The 13,370-nt window shown below is 49.5% G+C and overlaps 1 pseudogene across 1 annotated transcript; it reads left to right on the top strand.

Moving 5' to 3' along the window:
• Nucleotides 1-1,664: 1,664 nt before the first annotated feature.
• Nucleotides 1,665-6,419, top strand: LOC117702287 (class I histocompatibility antigen, Non-RT1.A alpha-1 chain-like; annotated as a pseudogene). The gene is made up of 7 exons (XR_004605994.3): nucleotides 1,665-1,866; nucleotides 2,070-2,339; nucleotides 2,547-2,822; nucleotides 4,541-4,816; nucleotides 4,944-5,060; nucleotides 5,240-5,272; nucleotides 5,652-6,419. The product of XR_004605994.3 is annotated as a class I histocompatibility antigen, Non-RT1.A alpha-1 chain-like (transcript).
• The last annotated feature ends 6,951 nt before the right edge of the window (nucleotides 6,420-13,370 follow it).

Below are 13,370 nucleotides of genomic sequence, written 5' to 3' on the forward strand. Positions count from 1 at the left end.
AATGAAGGGAACCTTGGAAAGATCAAACCCACTGAACCCTGCGAGGATCAGAGATTGCTCAAGGGGTAAATGCACTTGCCACCAAGTGTGGCTACCTGAGTTTGATCAATGGAAGCTACATTGTTAAAATTTATTTCAAGGCTGGCCTGGTCTACACAGTAAGTTGTATGATAGCCAGAGCTCTGAAGAGACACCTTGTCTCGAAAAACAGAATTAAAAAAGAAAAGAAACTGAGAAGATCCTCTCTGTGCAGCTGCCTAAGGCCAGCAACATCCTTGGGTTAGTCAGGATGAAACCTAAGAGCTTCAAGTTCCCATGGAAACTTCTCACAGCACCTAATAAGAGTGGTTCCCAGAAACAGGTTATGCTGAATCCTGGTGAGGCTGCTGGGCGGCTGTGGAGACCTGCATGGGGAGGTGACTGGAGTTCACACCTGTGGTCACTCACATTTGTCACTCTGTGTGATGAGTGACTTTCCTCAGGAGTCCCCGCCCATCTCTGCTCTTTTTTTTTTTTTCCACTTCAGTTCTGTGGGTGTGTTTTGAAGACATCCACAAAATCAAGAAATGTACAAATTTAATCTTTCCCCACACTACTGATCAGGGATAAAACCTCACATCACCAGTGTGTACTCTCTGGCATGAGAATCGTCTTTCTTCCAGTGTCCACACTGCACAAGCCTGAGGATGATCACATCCGGTGTCCCCCACACCTGTGACATTCATGTCCCTCACCTCATCAGCTCATAGTGTGAGTGAAGGTCAGACAGAGAGAGGGTCAGAGATCACATAACTTCTACCACACTGTCATCATTATTCTGTATTGTATTTGATGACAGTTGCTCTCTTACTGTGATTGGGTCACTAAAACAACTGTACCATGCAAGTGCAGACACAGGGCAAGTGCAGTGTAGACAGGGATCAGGGCCCTGCTATCTGTGGTCTTCATGGGGGTCTCTTCCCTCTGGACAAGGGGGCCTCCTGTGCTGAGACAATGACCCAGGTCCACACAGACAAACTCAGGACACAGACTAAAGATCCTTGTTTTTTTTTTTTTGTTGTTGTTTTTTTTTTTGTTGTTTTTTTTTTTTAAATACCGACCTGGAGCCAGAGACTCTTCATCTAGGAAATAACACAAGGAATCTGTGTCTAAGCACAGGGCTGAGAAAATAGATCCTGAGGAAAGAGGCAAAGTCTCCTCTTTACAGATGAGAGTCCTACACTCTAGCTTTAAAGTGTGAGCCTCCCATTGCAGGTGAACACAGAGTCTGATCTCTGTGGGGTCTGTGTAGAGCTTGCAGGCCAGCACCTCTGCTTTAAGGAGAAGCATCTCTCCACTGTATCCCCAACTGCTTGTACTGACATTGTATTCCAGGAAGTGGCTTTTCTTCTAGAAGACTCCAGGGTCTGATTTCTGAAGAGAAGAAGGAAGAGGAAGGGTGGAGGAGAGGACACAGAAAGTCTGGCCTGCAGGTCTCTCCTGGTGTCCAGACAGCTCCTGGGTCGGAACTTGGAGACACCATGACAAACAGCGCTCTGTCCGCAGCACAGGGTTCAAAGTCTTAGTCTCCAGGCGGTGAGGTCAGGGGTGGGGACGCCCAGGGCTGGGGATTCCCCATCTCCCCAGTTTCACTTCTGCTCCTGAGTCAGGTTCTTCCGCCCGGACACTGATGACGCGCTGTCAGGTCTCACCCCCATTGGATGACGCGATCCCGGAGGAACCAATCAGCGTCGCCGCGGGCACTGGTTATAAAGTCCACGCAGCCCGCGGGACTCAGACGCCCCGGATCCCAGACGGGGACCATGGCGCCGCGCACGCTGCTCCTGCTGCTGGCGGCCGCCGTGGCCCCGACCCAGACCCGCGCGGGTGAGTGCGGGGTCGGGAGGGAAACGGGCTCTGCGGGGAGGGGCGGGGGCGGCACCGGGGAAGCCGCGTCCCCGCGTCGCCCACCGGACCCTCCGCCCCTTCTCCACCCGCGTCCCGAGCCCCGCGCCCTGCTCCCCTTCCGGCCCGCGCACCCGCCCGGGGTCCCGGGAGGAGGTCGGGGTCTCACCGCGCGCCGCCCCCAGGCTCACACTCGCTGCGGTATTTCGAGACCGCCGTGTCCCGGCCCGGCCTCGGGGAGCCCCGGTTCATTATCGTCGGCTACGTGGACGACACGGAGTTCGTGCGCTTCGACAGCGACGCGGAGAATCCGAGATACGAGCCGCGCGCGCGGTGGATGGAGCAGGAGGGGCGGGAGTATTGGGAGCTGAACACACAGATCGCCAAGAGACAGGAGCAGTGGAACCGAGATAGCCTGAGGAACATTCTCCGCTACTACAACCAGAGCGAGGGCGGTGAGTGACCCCGGGTCGGAGGTCACGACCCCTCCACGTCCCGACACAGGGGCCGGAGACGCCCGGGGTCCCAAGTACGGGGTTCGTGGGTAGAACCGACCCGGGACCGGTTTCCCTTTCAGTTTGGAGAATTCCGCGGGTGGGCGGGGCCGGGGCGGGTGGGCGGGGCCGGGGCGGGTGGGCGGGGCTGACCGCGGGGTCCCACAGGTTCTCACACGTTCCAGCGCATGTATGGCTGTGACGTGGGGTAGGACGGGAGCCTCCTCCGCGGGTATGAGCAGTACGCCTACGACGGCCGCGATTACATCGCCCTGAACGATGACCTGAAAACGTGGACGGCGGCGGATATGGCGGCGCAGATCACCCGACGCAAGTGGGAGCAGGGTGGTGTTGCAGAGAGACACAGGGCCTACCTGGAGGGCAGATGCGTGGAGTCGCTCCTCAGATACCTGGAGCTCGGGAAGGAGACGCTGCTGCGCACAGGTGCAGGGCCGCGGGCAGCTCCTCCCTCTGCCCTCGGGCTGGGGCTCAGTCCTGGGGAAGAAGAAACCCTCAGCTGGGGTGATGCCCCTGTCTCAGAGGGGAGAGTGTCCCTGGGTCTCCTGATCCTCATCACAGTGACTGCACTGACTCTCCCAGGGCTCAGCCTTCTCCCTGCACAGTTCCCAGTCTGTCTCAGGAGGGAAGGAGGGAATTTCCTGACAGAACAGCAGCTTCTCCCTGCTGTCAGCCATGGCCTCTCCCAGGCCAGGTTCTCTGCCCACACCCACTGTGGACACTGACTCCTGTCATGCTGAGTGTGTCAGCCCTTACACCTCAGGACCGGAAGTCTACACCTCAGGACCGGAAGTCTCCTTTACCTGATGGGAGACATGGACTCCCCTACACTAGGCTGGTTCCCCCAGTTTCTAGAACTTTCCATATGAACACATTCTCACAGATCCCTCTCTGTCTGTAGAGTTTTCGTCTCTTTGACAACACAATTCTAGCTATTTCTACAGTGGTGAATGGTCACAGGAGCCTTTATGGGGTAACCTGGAGGGGGAATCTCTTTTCTTTTTCTTGTTTCTTACCTCCTCTTCCTCCTTTTTTTTTTTTTTTTTTTTTTTTTTTTTTTTTTTTTTTTTGTTTGTTTGTTTTGTTTTGAGACAGGGTTTCTCTGTGTAGCCCTGGCTGTCCTGGAACTCACTCTGTAGACCAGGCTGGCCTCGAACTCAGAAATCCGCCAGACTCTGCCTCCTAAGTGCTGGGATTAAAGGCGTGCACCACCACTGCCTGGCTTCTTCTTCTTTTTAAGGCATTATTTTACTTCCAGTCAGTTTTTGTCTACACTGGAGTGATCCTGTTTCTCCAGGCCCTTGTATTTCATTTGTATCAGTTTCCACAGACTGGATGATTACACAACTTAATTCAGGGTTCCCGCTAAAGGAGAGGTTCTTGTGATCTTAGACTGTTTCCTGTCAGAACTAAACATCCAGAAGCCTCCTGCTCTTCCTCTGCCCCCACAAGTTACAGTGCTCCCCCTAGTGGATCAGGAACTGGACTCTCTGAGAGATAGGGTCTTCTGCAATCCAGGGCTGGAGTGAGAGGGAAGATCCACACACCCTGTGAGCCTGCTGTGTTCCAGTGAGTGCTGCACTGGGTCCACAGCACACTCCAGGGATCCTGTGTAACACACCTGTACCTCTCACCCCAGAGGCAGGGGCTGGAGTTATTTTCTCTGGCTGAGTGTCAGAGGTTCACCACATTTCTGCTACACACTGTGTGATGGCTGTTCATGTGGACTGACAGTTATGCTGGTCAGCAAGATGACCACAGAGGTTGAGTCTCAGGGCGGGCTCCCTTCCAGGAGCACATGACCCTAGTTTCTAAGTTTGATATGGACTCAAACACATATATAAATTATATATTTTCCATTCAATCTTCCATTCTATGACTTCCTATCTCACGCTCTAGAACATCACATAAGAATGACCATGCTGACCCACTGGCTCATGTGGATTTCTTCTTAGCCTCTGAGTCCCCCAGGGTCATGTGCAGTTAGTTCTGTGCTGAGGGAACCAGCTCTACCTGCTGGTCACTAGTGTGATGACAGTTGACATGTCAGACACATAGTTCAGTGTCATCATTGGTTTAGCTGAGTCTTGTGTAGATTTCAGTTTGTCTTCTTAATTGTGGGATTTCATGAATCTTCCACACAGATCCCCCAAAGGTACATGTGATCCAACACCCCAGATCTGAAGGCGATGTCACCCTGAAGTGCTGGGCCCTGGGCTTCTACCCTGCTGACATCACCCTGTCCTGGCAGTTGAATGGGGAGGACCTGACCCAGGATATGGGGCTTGTGGAGACCAGGCCTTCAGGGGATGGAACCTTCCAGAAGTGGGCATCTGTGGTGGTGCCTCTTGGGAAGGAGCAGAGTTACACATGCTATGTGGAACATGAGGGGCTGCCTGAGCCCCTCACCCGGAGATGGGGTAAGGAGGGTGTGGGTGCAGAGCTGGGGTCAGGGAAAGCTGGAGCCTTCTGCAGACCCTGAGCTGGTCAGGGCTGAGAGCTGGGGTCATGACCCTCACCTTCATTTCCTGTGCCTGTCCTTCCCAGAGCCTCCTCCATCCTCTGACTCTAACATGGAGATCATTGCTGTTCTGGTTGTCCTTGGAGCTGTGGCCATCATTGGAGCTGTGGTGGCTTTTGTGATGAAGAGGAGGAGAAACACAGGTAGGAAAGGGCAGGGTTTGAGTTTTCTCTTAGCCTCCTTTAGAAGTGTGCTCTGCTCATTAATGGGAAACAGGGCCACACCCCACTTTGCTGCTGTCTCCAACTGGGTCTGCTGTCAGTTCTGGGAACTTCCTAGTGTCAAGATCTGCCTTGAACTCTCACAGCTTTTCTTCTCACAGGTGGAAAAGGAGGAGACTATGTTCCAGCTCCAGGTTAGTGTGGGGGACAGAATTATCCCTGAGGCCATTGGAGTGAAGCTGGGGATGATGGGAGCTCTGGGAATCCATAATAGCTCCTCCAGAGAAATCTTCTGTAGGTGTCATTTTTACCTTGATATAAATACACACACACATACAAACACACACACACACACACAAATATATATACATTTGTTTTGTTTTACCCTAGGCAGGGACAGCTCCCAGAGCTCTGATATGTCTCTTCCAGATTGTAAAGGTGACACTCTGGGGCCTAATTGGGGAGGGGCAATGTGGACATGATTGGGTTTCAGGGACTCCCAGAATCCCCTGTGAGTGGTGGGTTGTTGGAATGTTGTCTTCACAGTGATGGTTCATGACTCTCATTCTCTAGCCTGAAGACAGCAGCTGGAGTGGACTGAGTGACAGACAGTGTGTTCAGGTCTCTCCTGTGACATCCAGAGCCCTCAATTCTCTTTAGAAAACAGTGTCTGATGTTCCCTGTGATCCTATGGGCTCAATGTGAAGAACTGTGGAGCCCAGCCTGCCCCTGCACACCAGGACCCTGTCCCTGCACTGCCTGTGTTCCCTTCCACAGCCAACCTTCCTGATCCAGCCAAACACTGGGAGACATCTGCTTCCTGTCAGCTCCATGTTGTTAGGAGCCGCGTGACCGTGACAGCATTCGCCATTACAAGATGGTGCGGGCATCCTGTCCTCCCACTAGTAAACAACTAACTACGCAGGTGCAAAAGGCAAAAAGCTCGCCAAAGTCAGTGCCCATCCTGGGGCGTATTATGGGTAATGAGTGAACAGCCAATCAGAAGTGAACACGCCACTCTAGGGTACATATAGCAGTGCCTTTTCCGGGCTTGGGGTCTTTTCCGCTTCTGCTGATACAAGAATAAAGCCTCGCTGTAGTAACCACCCGAACACTGCCTCACGTGTCTCTTTCGAGGGCAAAGGGGACTCAAAAAGGGGCGCAGAACACCATGCTGCCCTGAGCTGCAGCTCCTCACTTCCACACTGAGAATAAGAATCTGAATGTGAATTTGATTGTTAACATCTTGACCTGAGGGTTGGCTGCTAGTTAATTTCATGAATTGAGAATACTTAAGAGATTTTTGAAGAAAGAAATTGGCAGATGGAGAACCTTCCAGAATCTGTGTCACTATGCTGTGTGTATCTCTTGGGACAGGATGAGGCTGTGCCCAGGTGGGCTCAGTCCATTGTTGTCTTTGATGGGGTCACTCCTGGGCTGTGTCACCTCCGGTCTCTGCTCTCTCCATCACTATGAAGCACATGCTGAGAGTCTGTGATCACAAGGACACAGGGATGAGAGATGAACAGACAGATCACATCCTATATCTGAGACCCTGATTCCTGTTTCCAGGATTATGAGTCACTAGGTCTAAAGATCAGAGACCCCAGTGGGGATCCTTCAATGTCCTGGGTACACAAGATAAGTCACTACATTTCCTCCCATCCTTTTGTTTTAGCTACTAATGATGCAGTCTTGAAGCTGCCCTGGGCGCTCCCTGTAGCCATGCTACTGTTGTGGTTTCTGCTTCTCCTTCTTTCCAGGGTTCCTAGGTATAGGATGTGATTTTCTGTTGAACTCTCAGGAGCAAATCCACAGCTGAGATTATTGGCTTCGATTTTCAAAACCTATTTTTAATAGGGGATCTTAAATGTTTAACCTCTGTTCTAGTTCACTACCCACAGGAAAGTGGAAAAGAAAGGTTATTGGGATGGGGGAAGCAGACCTGTTTAGAAATGGTTCTTTGCAGCAAATACAGTTTGTGTTGTCAGGATATCAGCAGTTCAGTTCACAAGAATCAGCAATGGCAGCTCGATCCAGAAGAAGCCAGGAGGCTCAGCTGTTTGCTGTTTAGAAGTAGTGCCTTGGGGTGATTTCAATCTCCAACTGACAGGATACCAGCAGACCAGGTCAGTAGTGTCTGGATAGCAAACAGGAATCATCAGCTGGAGAACAGCCCAGCAGGAACAGCCAGGCATCCATCAAATTGGCATGAGTCAGCAGGAATGACCAGGACCAGCAGGGACACCAGGAGAAGTTCTCTGCCGTGACTCTCTCAACAAAGTGAAGATCAGTGAAGATGAAGACAGGAAACCAACGTAGCATTGCAAAGTCAGCTGTGCAAGCCCGCCATCACTGTCCATTGTGTCCTATTATACTCCCTCCAAACATCACATGTCCTCACATAAGTCTTGCCTCAATAAAACACCACATGAGTTTGTCTGAGCAAAACTCCACTTGAGCCTGTATCAGATGACACATCCAGAAACTTCCACTTCACTCTGCCAATCAGCCCAAGTCTGCACAAGCAGCAAGAAACAGCCAGAACATCACCAGAAGAGTTTTGGTGCGTTTCTCTTTATGGAGTCAGGAGAAACAATGACCAATAAACAATGGTAAGGTTGACCAATACCATGCAGCCTCGTCTACTGTCTGCTGGGTTTTATTTATATTCCTTCTAAACACCATGTGTCCTTTCATGTGTCTGCTTTAGCAAAACAGTTTTTTTCACCTGTGTCTGCTTATAAAACATCATTTGACATAACTGACTTTCTGAAGGAACCAGAAGTTTCCACTTTCAGAACAGGGATGCATCTCTCTCCTGTAACTTGGGTATTGTCCCCTGAACCCTTTATACTCCTGGACTATCTTATCTTTTAGCAGCTTGTGTTCTTGAGTTAATTCTCTGAAGTCTCTTAATCTCTCTTCCCAGCTCACTGAACCTGTGGCTTGCAGCCCTGACTTGGGCATGCAGGATGCGGTATTCAGCATAGTCTGCCTTAAAGTCCTGTTCATAAGCCTGTTGTTGCTCTGCATTGTGGATGGCTCTGTATTGCAGGAGACAAAAGTCCTGTTCATAGGCCTGTAACCATTTAAATTAACTAATATCTCTAGCACTAAAGATACTGGAGCATAATCTGAGGTAAAATCTGCCAGCTCAGCAAGGAAACATTATTTTTTTAAACTTATATGAGATATCTTTTTTTTTTACAAGCTTGATTCTACAACTAAGCTGTCCGCTCTCTGAAATCTCTTTCTATCTGTGTCATTCTATCACGCTAGTCTGCATTTCTCTTGAGCTCCTCTAAACCCAAGAGGGCTCCTTAGCTCTCTTTCCTAGATTTCTGTTTCATCTGGATCCTGCCAGATGCTTCTCTGTTGTTCCTGCAAGCCCAAAGAGGAAATCCCCATCACTTACCTGGTGATCCTTCCAGAGAGGCTCTTTCAAGTGGATGGATATATATATATATATATATATGGAGAGAGAGAGAGAGAGAGAGAGAGAGAGAGAGAGAGAGAGAGAGAGAGAGAGCGCTGTCAATGAATCACATCACTGTCATGAGATTTTCTTGCTCAGGAATTGCTAGCTTTTTTTTTCACCCTTTTCCCTGGCATCGGGCTCATGGGTTAGCATGGGAAGTCCTTCTCAGATGCAGCTGGCTTTTGCTGAGCTGCTATTTCTGTGAGGCTGCTGCGGACAGGAGGGGACTGGAGAGGTGATGTCATCGTGGACAGCTCCTGAGTGTTTCACCAAGGCTGCAGACTGAAGCAGGACAGAAGGTGTCGCCACCGTGGACAGCTCCTGTGATGCCTGCAGGCTGAGGAGATGTAGTGGAGCCACCATTCATAACAGGAGCCCCCATGTTGGACAGCTTCTGTGGGACATTTTACTGAGGTGGCCTGTAGGCTGGAACAGGAAGGAAGGGCCTGTGGCCACTTTGACAGATTTAGTGTTAGGGACTACAATAAGGCAGAATAAACCCTTTCTCCCTCAACTGTGTCTTGTCAGATATTAAGCCACAGTGATGGAAAAGGGAACTGTGTTGGTTACTTTTCTGTTGCTGTGATAAAACATCATGTCCAAGGAAACTTACAGAAGGCTTATCTGGGGACTAGGGCCCCAAAGAGTTTAGAGTCCATCAACATCATGACAGCAAACACCAGGCATGGCAGCAGGAACAGCTGAGAGCTCACACCTCCAACCATGCCTCCCAGTGACATACTTCCTCCAGCAAGGCCACACCTCCTGAGCTTCCCCAAACAGCACCAACTGGTAACTAAGTATTCAAATGACCAAGAATATGGGGGTCATATTATTCAAAGGACCACAGTAACTAACACAGACAGTGACACCCAAGCTCTCAGTGCAAATATGGGATCTTCCAGGTGTAGTGCCAGGGAAATGTTAGGGATTCCTTCAAAACTAGACAGGAGCCGATCTGATGTAATCACTGTAGGGCTTTTTATTTGAGCTAGCTCAGGCCAGCGCACCATGCCTTGCAGTTCAGTTTTGGTGATGAGGAGCCCTGAATATCTATCAGGGCAAGACTTTATGGTAAGCAGCAAGTGAGGGGTGAGTGTCCATGCATCTAATTGGGAAGTTACTGTGGCTTTAACATAATTGGCTGGTGCTGGGAGTCATATCATAAAGTTAATTTCTGCATCCCTCTGCATTGGTGGTCGCTAGACAGGGTTGTAACCTGGGGGTGCAGGTTTGTTGGGGGTATAACCTGGAGATGCAGGTCCTGCTGGGGGCTAGCCTAGAGACTGGAGCTAGGCTCTGATTTTGTTGGGAGGTAACTTGGAAACTAATGCTAGGTACCAGCCTGTTAGTTTGCCTGAGTTCAAGTTCTCTAAAATGTAGTCTGAATTTAAAAGATTTGGCCTCTCACAGGTGGCAGCTGGCTGACACTGCCACAGGTGGGACCTGGGCAAGAAGACTTCCTTCTCCAGAGTCACCCAAGGCAATGCTAGTACCTATCTGCCCAGGAAACACGTTTTCTAATATCATGGTGGGCACTTCTTGTATGTGCCAAGTCCAGGGATGAAGGAACTTTCCAAAGGAAATATTCAAACCCAATGGACTCCAAGGGGCCATCGAGATGGCTCAGAGTGTAAAAGTTTTTGCCACCAAGCTTGGCTCCCTGAGTTTGGTCTATGGAAGCCACACGGTGGATGGAGAGACCTGACTCCTGTAAGTTATCCTCTGAGATTCACATGGGAATCATGACATGCACATCCCTACACATAATTATTAAATCAGTGGAAATAAAAATGAAAAAAGAAATCATGATTGTTTTATGTTGAGGGACATGTAAACACATATGTATAAGAACATGTATATATAAGGACATGTATGTATAAAGAAACATATGTATAAGTCGTGTCCAGTTTGCCTCCAGAGTTTCCAGTGGGCAAATTTTCCTGTGTCCAAAATCTACATTGTGTTGAGAAGCTGCCAAGAGGATTGAAGGACAACCCATGGAAGGATAGTCACAGGAATTTTAAAGTATTTTACGTGTTATGTATTTACTCTTGCTATATGTGTATGGTGTGCAAATGAGGGCACTCTTCAGCTGAGGTGTGTGTGCTGGGAGAGGAAGAGTCAGAAGAAAACTTTGGTGAGCCAGTTCTTGTCGAGCCCCACTCGTCCAGCAAGGAAGAACAACCGGATCCTTCTCAACAGCCTTTATTGCAGAAGCGCTTCATCATTCTTGCAGGGGACCCCGAGTGCCCAGGGCGAGCTGCTTATATACCCTCAGCCCTGGGCAGGGAAAGCACGTGGAGGTGCTCGATTGGTCAGAATTGCAGTGCCTCATTGGCATACCCCAGTTGCATACCCCGATCGGGAGGGGGTGATTGGTCAGGATTGTGGTGCCTCATTAGCATACCCCGCTCGGGAGGGGGTGATCGCATGCACAGTGCACTTGTTTACCAATATGTTGTACCAGAAGCCGGCACCATCTTGACCAGCTGAGTCGGGTCTGTGGCCTAGAAGTTCTATCTTTTCATGTGGGTTCTGGGGACTGAACTCAGGTGCTCAGACTTGGTGGCAAGCACCTCTACTTGAGTCACCTCACCATCCAGGCCTGGGTGCCACCACCCTGTTTTTGGAGTTGTTGAGAAATCAAACCTGGGGTCTGTGGTGTACAAGGTGGGCACTCTATTTATTAACTGAGCCACATTCCCAATGTTTGAAATTAGCAGACAAGAGCTTCCTGTTATTTCCAAGGACTGTACTAAATGAAGCTTTGAGATAAAGATGGAATTAGAGACTATCTGTTAAAAACAGACAAGGGTGCTGTACAAGAAGCACATTGGCAACACAGCCCCCTGATCTAAGGACATAAATCTAGGAGAACCAGGCCTGAGGAGGAAGCTTTTGGTTTCTTTAGAGACTCAGTTGTGTTCTGTGATGTTTTTCTGAATACTGTCTTATGTGAGGATGTTTTTTGCTGAAGCAGACACGTGGTGTTTTTCTGGAAGCTGCCTGGAAAGGGGCATGTGATGTTCTGATAGAGCTTGAGAGGTGTCCTCTTGGGAGAACATGTGATGTTTGGAAAGGGTGTAAATATAATATAGCAGACCATGGATGATGCTGTGGCATTGGTTAGCCTTGCCTTCTTTGCTGATCATTTGTCATAACTTTGTAGAGAGAAATGAACAACTTCTGTTGGTGTTCCAGCAGCTTCCTCCTGCTTCTGTAGACTGAGGCCAATTGGTAGAACCTCAGAGTCTCTTCTGGACTGAACTGCCATTGCTGACTCGTGTGAACTCAACTGCTGATATCCTGACAACACAGACTGGACTCACCCCAAGGAACTATTTCTAAACAGGTCCACACCCTCCTTTACCCTGTTAACCTTTCCTTTCTACTACCTCAGGTGAGTAGTGAGCTAGAAGAGAGGTTGAAACATTTGAGTAAGCTTATTAGAGTAGGTTTTGGACAATATAAGCCTACACAGGGCATCTGGAACGTTCCATGTGTGGGTTATGTTACCAATGCTGCATTGGTGCTGGGGGACATCAGGTGTTTGGGTAGACTGAGCACTGTGAGGACAGATTGGGAAGCTCCTTCTCTTGGACTCTGTGACCCTGAGGCACCAGGGCTTCTCCTATTCAAACCTTCTCTGCAGGGTAGTTAGGTGGCTCAGGCCTGAGTGAGGCCCTGTGGCTGCAGAGAAAAGAATCACAGAGAGCCAAGGCATAAAAATAAAGATGGCGTCATTTCTGAGTAAAATTATGGAGCTGGAGAGATTGTTCAGAGGTGAAGAATGCTACTGCTGTTCCAGAGGACCTGGGTTCAGTTCCCAGCTCTCACCCACTTGTAACTCCAGTCTCAGAGGGGATAGGGCTCCCTCTTATGGCCGCTTGGGGGACTCCATGCATATGGTGCACAGACATATATGGAGGCAAAAGACGCATATACATAAAAATATTTTTTAAAGAACAAAAAAGAAATGGAGAGAAAATAGAGTTCTGTGAAGATCTCAGAACAGTATTGGGGGTCACTACACCACGTAGGAACACCTCCAAACCCTAGTGCAGGACTCTAGGGTCCCCTGCACTAGATGCACACACTGGTCTTAGGGATTCAGCAAGGGAAGGGAGAAATCTACACAACTCCACCTACAGTGGCCCCTGATGCTGCTGGTCTATGAAGCCTGTGTGTTCGTTCATTTATGCTGTTTGTGTTGTTGTGGCTTCTTGTAGTTCAGGTTGACACTGAATCCTTTTTTTTTTTTTTTCCTTAAAAAGATTTTTTTAGGTAATGCTAACAGTTATTTATTAGCTAATGTTCTGCCTGCAAATGTGCCTGTTCGCCAGAAGAGGGCGCCAGATATCCCTTAGCAGGTTGTGAGCAACCACGTGATTTCTGAGAATTCAACTCGGGACCTGTGGAAGAGCAGTTAATGCTCTCAAGCTCAGAGTCATCTCTCCAGTCCCGACCTTGAATCTTGAATTCTTGATCCTCCTGCCTCATCTCAGAATGCCAAGTGCCCGTATCACACGTTTTGTGTGTGCGTGTGCGTGTGTGTGTGGCTGAGTAACAATCTGGGGGAGGAGCCGGAGGTGTAATCTCACTCAGAAGTTGTGTTTCAGACCGAAGATCATAAGGACCCGTGAAAACCGCAAATCAGAAGGTTTGGGGCTGAAGGGAAAATCTCTGGCTGCTTCAGTATTAAGAGGCAGAGGCAGAGGCGATGACAACTCCCTGCCTTCCTGAGCATTCAAAGCTCACAGCTGCTTACGTGATCAGGACCTGGACCGGCTCCTACTCCTGTGTCCTGC

This window comes from Arvicanthis niloticus, unplaced genomic scaffold (assembly GCF_011762505.2).
Source record: "Arvicanthis niloticus isolate mArvNil1 unplaced genomic scaffold, mArvNil1.pat.X pat_scaffold_653_arrow_ctg1, whole genome shotgun sequence".
In the NCBI taxonomy this organism is placed as follows: domain Eukaryota; kingdom Metazoa; phylum Chordata; class Mammalia; order Rodentia; family Muridae; genus Arvicanthis; species Arvicanthis niloticus.